Source organism: Mesocricetus auratus, unplaced genomic scaffold, assembly GCF_017639785.1.
Source record: "Mesocricetus auratus isolate SY011 unplaced genomic scaffold, BCM_Maur_2.0 Super-Scaffold_100010, whole genome shotgun sequence".
NCBI classification, from domain to species: domain Eukaryota; kingdom Metazoa; phylum Chordata; class Mammalia; order Rodentia; family Cricetidae; genus Mesocricetus; species Mesocricetus auratus.
Genome location: NW_024429194.1, coordinates 69,913,774 through 69,922,554, shown reverse-complemented (window position 1 = coordinate 69,922,554; position 8,781 = coordinate 69,913,774).

Genomic DNA, 8,781 nt, shown 5'->3' with positions numbered 1-8,781 from the left:
AGACCAATGGAATCAAATTGAAAACCCGGATATTAACCCACACACGTATGAACATCTATCTGATCTTTGACAAAGAAGCTAAAAATATACAATGGAATAAAGAAAACATCTTCAACAAATGGTGCTGGCATAACTGGAGGCTGGCATGTAGAAGAATGCGGATCGATCCATGTTTATCGCCATGCACAAAACTTAAGTACAAATGGATCAAAGACCTCAACATAAATCCAGCTACATTGAACCTCTTAGAAGAGAAAGTGGGTGGTACTCTTGAACAAATTGGTACAGAAGACAGCTTCCTGAACATAACACCAGTAGCACAGACAGTGAGATCAACAATTAATAAATGGGACCTCCTGAAACTGAGAAGCTTCTGTAAGGCAAAGGGCACAGTCAGCAAGACAAAAAGGCAGCCCACAGAATGGGAAAAAATATTCACTAATCCCACATCTGACAGAGGGTTGATCTCCAAAATTTACAAAGAACTCAAGAAGCAAGTCTCCAAAACACCAAAGGATCCAATTAAAAAGTGGGCTGCAGAACTAAATAGAGAATTTTCAATAGAGGAGTCTAAAATGGCTGAGAGGCACTTGAGAAAGTGCTCAACATCCTTAGCCATCCGGGAAACACAAATCAAAACAACTCTGAGATACCATCTCACTCCTGTCAGAATGGCTAAAATCAAAAACACCAACAACAATTTATGCTGGAGAGGATGTGGTGAAAGGGGAACACTCCTCCATTGCTGGTGGGAGTGCCAACATGTTCAGCCACTTTGGAAATCAATATGGAGATTCCTCAGAAAAATGGGAATAAATCTACCACAAGACCTAGCAACTCCACTCTTAGGCATATATCCAAAAGATGCCCATTCATACAACAAGGATGTCTGTTCCACTATGTTCATAGCAGCATTATTTGTAATAGCCAGAACTTGGAAGCAACCTAGATGTCCCTCAACTGAAGAGTGGATAGAGAAAATGTGGTATATTTACACAATGGAGTACTATTCAGCAGAAAAAAAAACAATGGAATCCTGAAATTTGCAGGCAAATGGATGAAACTAGAAGAAACCATCCTGAGTGAGGTAACACAGTCACAAAAAGAGAAACATGGCATGTACTCTCTCATATATGGATTTTAGACATAGATCTGGGGAGTTCCAGCCTACAATCCCATGACCATAGAGTCTGGGAAACAGAAACTTCATTCAGTGGCTGATGGAAAAAGAGGCATACTCCCATGGCTAAGCACTGAGCTGAACTCAAGAAAGCCAGTAACAAAGAGGGAAGACTGATGAGCAAAGGGATTAAGACTGGGCTGGTTTAACTCCCAGAAACAGCTGACCTGACAAAGGTTAACTCTTGAATCCCAGGCATCAGCCTGGGAATCCAGCATGGGACTGATCAAGACCCCCTGAATGTGGGTGTCAGTGAGGAGGCCTAGGTAATTTATTGAGCCTTGGGCAGTAGATCAGTACTCATCCCGAGTATACACATGGACTTTGGACTCCCATCCAACAATGTGAGATGCACTCTCTCCCTGAACTCTTGGGGGAGGGTCTAGGCCCTGCCCTATATGAAATGACAGACTATGGACACCCCCATGGAGGGCCTCACCCTCCCTGGGGAAATGAGGGGATAATGGGGGGGTTCGGGGGAGGGCACAGGAGGAGGGGAGGGAAAAGGAGAGCGACCTGGAACTGACTTGTGAAGCAACCTTGTTTGTAATCTAAATTTAAACTTAAAAATAAATAATAAAAAATAATAATCCAAGAGGGGAGAATCAGAAAAAAAATTAAAGATTAATTTATTATTTTAAAAATCCATTAATAAATATAAAAGGCCAGACACATGCTTATTTTTCTTTATCTATTGGAGAAATGTTTGCTGAAATCCTGTGTTCATTTATTAATTGTCTGTCTTTTAACCAGGTTGTTGAAAACTTTAGATATCAGTTCCTTAGTAAATGTAAGAGGAGAACTATTAAGAAATAGGAAGAGGAACATGGGAGGGCACAAGAATGGGGAACAACAACAATAAAAAGAATACAAGAGAGGAAAGAGAGAATCTTAGGTATTGAAGACTCACTAGAGGATATACAGTCATTGACCAAAGAAAACCTCAAGTCCAACAAATCCCTAAAACTAAATATTCAGGAAATATGGGACACTGTGAAAAGGCCAAACCTAAGAAGGTGAAGAAATAGAGCTCAAAGGTACAGAAAACATATTCAACAAAATCATAGAAGAAAACTTTCCTAACATAAAGAAGGATAAGCCTATGAAAGTACAAGAAGCTTACAGAACACCAAATAGAGTGGACCACAAAAAGAAGTCCCCTTGCCACATAATAATCAAAACACCAAACTTTCAGAATGAAGAAAAAATATTAAGAGCAGAAAAAGAAAAAGGCCAAGTAACATATAAAGGCAGACCTATCCGAATTACACCTGACTTCTGAATGGAAATTTTGAAAGCCAGATCCTGGATAGATGTTCTACAAACACTAAGAGAACATGGATGCCAGCCCAGACTACAGTACCCAGCAAAGCTTTCAATCACTATAGATGGAGAAAACAAGATATTCCATGAAAAAAACAGATTTAAAGAATACATATCCACAAATCCAGTCCTACACAAAGTTCTGGAAGGAAAACTCTAACCCAATGGCGATAACTACACTCTCAAAAACATAGGCAATAGATAATCCCACTTTAGCAAACACCAAAAGAAAAAATGGGGGGGGATCCACACACAATAACACCACCAATAACATATCCAAAACAAATAGGAATCAACAATCAACGGTCATTAATATCCCTCAATGTCAGTGGTCTTAACTTGCCTATAAAAAGACACAGGCTAACAGAATAGATATGAAGACAGAATCCATACTTGTGCTGCATACAAGAAACACATCTCAACATCAAAGGCAGATGTTACCTCAGAGTAAAGGGTTGGGAAATGATTTTCAAATTAAAGTAACCCAAAAAACAAGCTGGTGCAGCAATCCTAATATCTAACAAATTAGACTTCAAACTAAAATCAATCAAAAGAGATAAAGAAGGGCATTTCATATTCATCGCAGGAAAAGTTCATCAAGATGAAGTCTCAATTCTGAACATCTATGCCCCAAATACAAAGGCACCCACATTCATGAAAGAAACATTACTAAAGCTCAAAGTACACAGAAAACCTCACATACTTATAATGGAAGACTTCAACACCACGCTATCACCACTAGACAGGACCACCAGACAGAAACTTAACATTGAAACAAAGGAACTAACAGAAGTTATGACCCAATTAGGATTAACAGGCATCTATAGAACATTCCATCCAAACACCAAAGAATATACCTTCTTCTCAGCACCACATGAAACCTTCTCTAAAATTGACCACATACTCGGCAACATAGCAAACCTCCACAGATACAAAACAAGCTGGAATAACTCCTTGTATCCTATTGTATCACCATGGTTTAAAGTTAGAATTCAACAACAACACAAATTGCAGAACCCCACAAACTCATGGAAATTGAACAATGCTCAATTGTACAATTCCTGTGTCAAGGAAAAAATAAAAGAAGAAACTAAAGACTTCCTGGAATTCAGCAAGAATGTAGACACAATATACCCAACTTGTGGGAAACCTTGAAAGCAGTGCTAAGAGGAAAGTTCATAGCACTAAGTGCCCACATGAAAAAGCTGAAGAATAGTCACACTAGAGAATTAACAGCACAACTGAAAGCTCTAGAACAAAAAGAAGCAAGCTCACCCTGGAGGAGTAGATGTCAGGAAATAATTAAATTGAGGCCTGAAATTAATAAAGTATAAACTAGAGAAACAATGCAAAGAATCAATGCAACAAAGAGTTGGTTCTTTGAGAAAATTAACAAGATAGACAAACCTTTATACAAACCAACCAGAAGGCAGAGAGAGAGCATGCAAATTAACAAAATCAGGAATAAAAAGGGGGACATAACAACAGACACTGAGGAAACACAGAGAATCATCAGGTCATACTTTGACAACCTGTACTCCACAAAATTTGAAAATCTAAAAGAAATGGACAATTTACTGGATATATATCACTTCCCAAAATTAAATCAAGAACAGATAAGCACTTGAAAAAGACCCATAACCCCTAAGGAAATAGAAGCAGTCATCAAAAGTCTCCCAACCAGAAAAAGCCCAGGGCCAGATGGTTTCAGTGCAGAATTCTACCACAAATTCAAAGAAGAGCTAATACCAATACTCCTCAAATTGTTCCACACACTAGAAGCAGAAGGGACATCGGCAAACTCTTTTTACAAGGGTGCAATCACCTTGGAACCCAAGCCACAAAAAGACTCAACTAAGAAAGAGAACTATAGACCAAGCTCCCTCAATAACATTGATGCAAAAATACTCAATAAAATACTGATAAATTGGATCAAAAACTCATACACCATGATCAAGTAGTCTTCATCCCAGGGATACAGGGATGGTTCAATATACCAAAATCCATCAATCTAATCCACTATATAAACAAACTGCAAAAGAAAAACCACATGATCATATCACTAAATGCTGAAAAAGTCTTTGACAAAATCCAGCACCCCTTCATGATAAAGGTCTTGGAGAGACCAGGAATAACAGGAACATACCTAAACATATTAAAGCAATATACAGCAAACCAACAGCCAACATCAAACTAAATGTTAAGTCAACACAATTCCTCTAAAATCAGGAACAAGACAAGGCTGCCCACTCTCTTCGTATCTCTTCAATACTGTACTGGAAGTTCTTGCTAGAGCAACAAGACAACAAAAGGAGATCAATGGGATAAAATTGGAAAGGAAGAAGTCAAGCTTTCAGTGCTTGCAGATGATATCATAGTTGACATAAGAGACCCAAAAAACTCTACCAGGGAACTCCTACAGCTGATAAACACCTTCTGCAAAGTGGCAGGATACAGGATTAACTCAAAAAAAAATCAGTAGCCATATTATATACAGACAATAAACCAGCTGAGAAAGAAATCAGAGAAACATCACCCTTTACAATACCCACAAACAACATAAAATATCTTGGGGTGATGCTAACCAAACAAATGAAAGACCTGTAGGGTAAGAACTTTGAGTCTTTAAAGAATGAAATTAAAAAAATATGCCAGAAAATGGAAAGATCTCCCATGCTCTTGGATAGGTAGAATCAACGTAGTAAAAATAGCAATCTTCTTCCCAGGTCCCACTCCCCCCCACCCCTCGCCGTGTTCCCCATCCATTCAGGGGATCTTTTCTCCATCCTCTTCTCTTGGGTACTATGCATATATGCATATCTTTTAGGTTCTTTCCTGTTTCCCAGACTCTCTATCAGTGGAAGTGCAAGCTGGCACTATCCTGATCCATGTCTAAAATCCATATATGAGTGAGTACATACCATGTTTGTCTTTTTGCGACTGGGTTACCTCACTCAGGATGGTTTCTTCCAGTGCTATCCATTTCCCTGCGAATTTCAAGAACCATCCGGGAGCCTTCATCCTGTGACTGATGGAAGCAGAGGCAAACACACAATTAATCACTGAACTGAACCCAAGGAACCCAGTGACAGAGAGAGAGAGGAGTGATGAGCAAATTGGCAAAGAATGGGCTGGCAAAACCAGCAGAGACAGCTGATCTGAACAGGGGAGAGCTCTTGGACCCCAGACTGACAGTGGGGAGGCCAGCATGGGACTGATCTGGACCCCCCAAATGTGAGTGTCAGCGAGAAGGGCTGGGCAACCTATGGGGCCCTGAGCTGTGGATCAGTGTCTATCCCTGATATACAAACAGTCTTCGTGTGCCTATAGCACAAAGAGGGATGCTCTCTCAGCCTGGACTCTTAGGGGAGTGCCTGGACCCTACCCAGAGTAAAATGACAGACTCTGATATCCCCTGTGTGGAAGGATTTGGCAATAGGGTGGGAGGGTGGGGGGAAGGGGAGTGCGGGAGGAGGGGAGGGAGAGGGAACTGGGATTGACATGTAAAACAAGCTATTTAAAATTTTTAAAAAATGGCAATCTTTCCAAAAGCAATCTACAGATTCAATGCAATCCCCATCAAAATCCCAACACAATTCTTCACAGACCTTGAAAGAACAATACTCAAATTTATATGGAAAAACAAAAAAACCTAGGATAGCCAAAACAACAATAAAGCAACTTCTGGAGGCATCACCACCCCTCACTTCAAGTTCTACTATAGAGTTATAGTCCTGAAAACACCTTGGTATTTGCACAAAAGTAGACAGGTAGACCAATGAAATCAAATTGAAAACCCTGATATTAACCCACACACCTATGAATGCCTGGGTTTTTTATTGTTGTTGTTGGTGGTGGTGTTGTTTTCTCTATATTGTTTTGGAGCCTGTCCTGGAGCTCACTCGGTAGACCAGGCTTGGTCTCGAACTCACAGAGATCCACCTGCCTCTGCCTCCGGAGTGCTGGGATTAAAGGCATGCGCCACCACCGCCCGTCGAACTCCTGGTTTTCGACAAAGAAGCTAAAGTTATACAATGGAAAAAAGAAAGCATCTTCAACAAATGATACTGGCATAACTGGATGCTGGTGTGCAGAAGACTGCAGATAGATCCACATCTATCACCATGCACAAAACTTAAGTCCAAATGGATAAAAGAACTCAACATAAATTCAGCCATGCTGAATCTCTTAGAAGAAAAAGTGGGAGGTACCCTTGAATGAATTGGTACAGGAGACTGCTTCCTGAACATAACACCAGTAGCTCAGACATTGAGATCAACAATTAATAAATGGAACCTCCTGAAACTGAGAAGCTTCTGTAAGGCAAAGGACACAGTAAGCAAGACAAAATGGCAGCCCACAGAATGGGAAAAGATCACCAACACCACAGCTAACAGAGGGCTGGTTTCCAAAATATAAAAGGAACTCAATAAAGTAGCCACCAAACACCAAACAATCCAATTAAAGAGTGGAGTGAATGACTAAATACAGAATTCTCAATAGAGGAATCTAAAATGGCTGAAAGACACTTAGGAAAGTGCTCAAAATTCTTAGCCATCAGGGAAATGCAACTTAAAACAACTCTGAGATACCATCTTACACTAGCCAGAATGGCTAAAATAAAAAACACCATGACAGTTTATGCTGAAGAGGATGTGGAGAAAAAGGAACACTCCTCCATTGCTGGTAGGAGTGCAAACTTGTATGACCACTTTGGAAATCAGTATGGCAGTTTCTCAGGAAAATGGCAATCAGTCTACCTCAAGACCCAGCAATTCCTCTCTTGGGCACATACACAAAGAATGCACATTCATACAACAAGGACATATGTTCAACTATGTTCATAGCAGCGTTGTTTGTAATAGCCAGAACCTGGAAGCAACCTAGATGCCCCTCACCGGAAGAATGGATAGAGAAAAAGTGGCAATTTACACAATGGAGTATTACTTAGTGGAAAAAAAACAAAACAAAACAATGAAATCTTGAAATTTGCACGCAAATGAATGGAACTGGAAGAAAACATCCTGAGTGAGGTAACCCAATCACAGAAAGACAAGCAGGGTATGTATTCACACATATATGGATATTAGACATAGAGCAAAGGACTACCAGCCTACAATCCACACCACCAGAGAAACTAGGAAACAAGGAGTATCCCAAGAGAACGTATGATCCCCCAAAGAAGGGGAGGGAAACAAGAACCCCTGAGCAAATTGGGAGCATGGGGAGAGAGAGGAGGGAGGTGGGAAGGGAAGGGGGGGAAGGAGAGCGGGGAGGACAACAGGACAACTGAGGCATGGGAGGAATAGATGAGGGCAAGAAAGGGGATGCCTTGATAGAGGGTGTCAGTGTAGGTTTGGAGAGAAATATTAGGGGATCCACAGGGATAACCCCAACTAAGAATCTAGGCAGTGGTGGAGAGGCTGCCTTTGATGCCCTTCCCCTATAATGAGATTGATGACTATCTTGGTTGCCATTCCTAGAGTCTTTACCCAGTAGCTGATCACAATAGAAACAGGCACCCACAGCTGAACACTGAGCCATACTCCGGGAATCCAGTTGCAGAGACAGAGGAGGAATGAGCAAAGGAGTCAAGATGGTCCTGGAGAAACCGGCAGAAACAGTTATCCTGACCTAGTGAGAGCATGGAGACCCTAGTTGTAAAGCTGGGGAACCAGCATTGGACCAAACCAAGCCCTCTGAATGTGGGTGCCAGCTAGGAGGCCAGGGAAGTCTATGGAACCTCTATCCGTGGAGCCAGTGTCTATCCCTAGAGCACAAATGGACTTTGGGAGCCCATTCCCTATGGAAGGATACTATTGCAGCCCAGATATGCGAAGGAGGGCCTGGGTCCTCTCCCAAATGATGTGATGATCCCCTATGGGTGGGGGGGTTGGTCAGTGGGGAGCATGGGAGGATGGAAGAGTGAGGGAATAGGGAATTGATATGTAAATAAGAGTGCTTCTAAAATAAAAATATATTTTAAAAATAAATAAAAAACCACTACAGTAAAAGGAGAGTCCACTAAATCATTCCACTTTGCTATCCACTATGCACAATCTCATTCTATGTTTTGTAGTAGCATCAGTGACACAGGGAGGGAGGAGCTCACTTCTTACTGAATTCTCACTACAGAGATGAAAGTGATGGCAAGATCAATAATTTAGCTACCAGATTCGGCACTGAAATCTCCCGTGAAAGTCCCAAGACAGTCAGCTGAGGAATCCGACTTCTACCCCCAAATGGAAGGCTTACTGAACTGTGAACTGCAGGTTCTT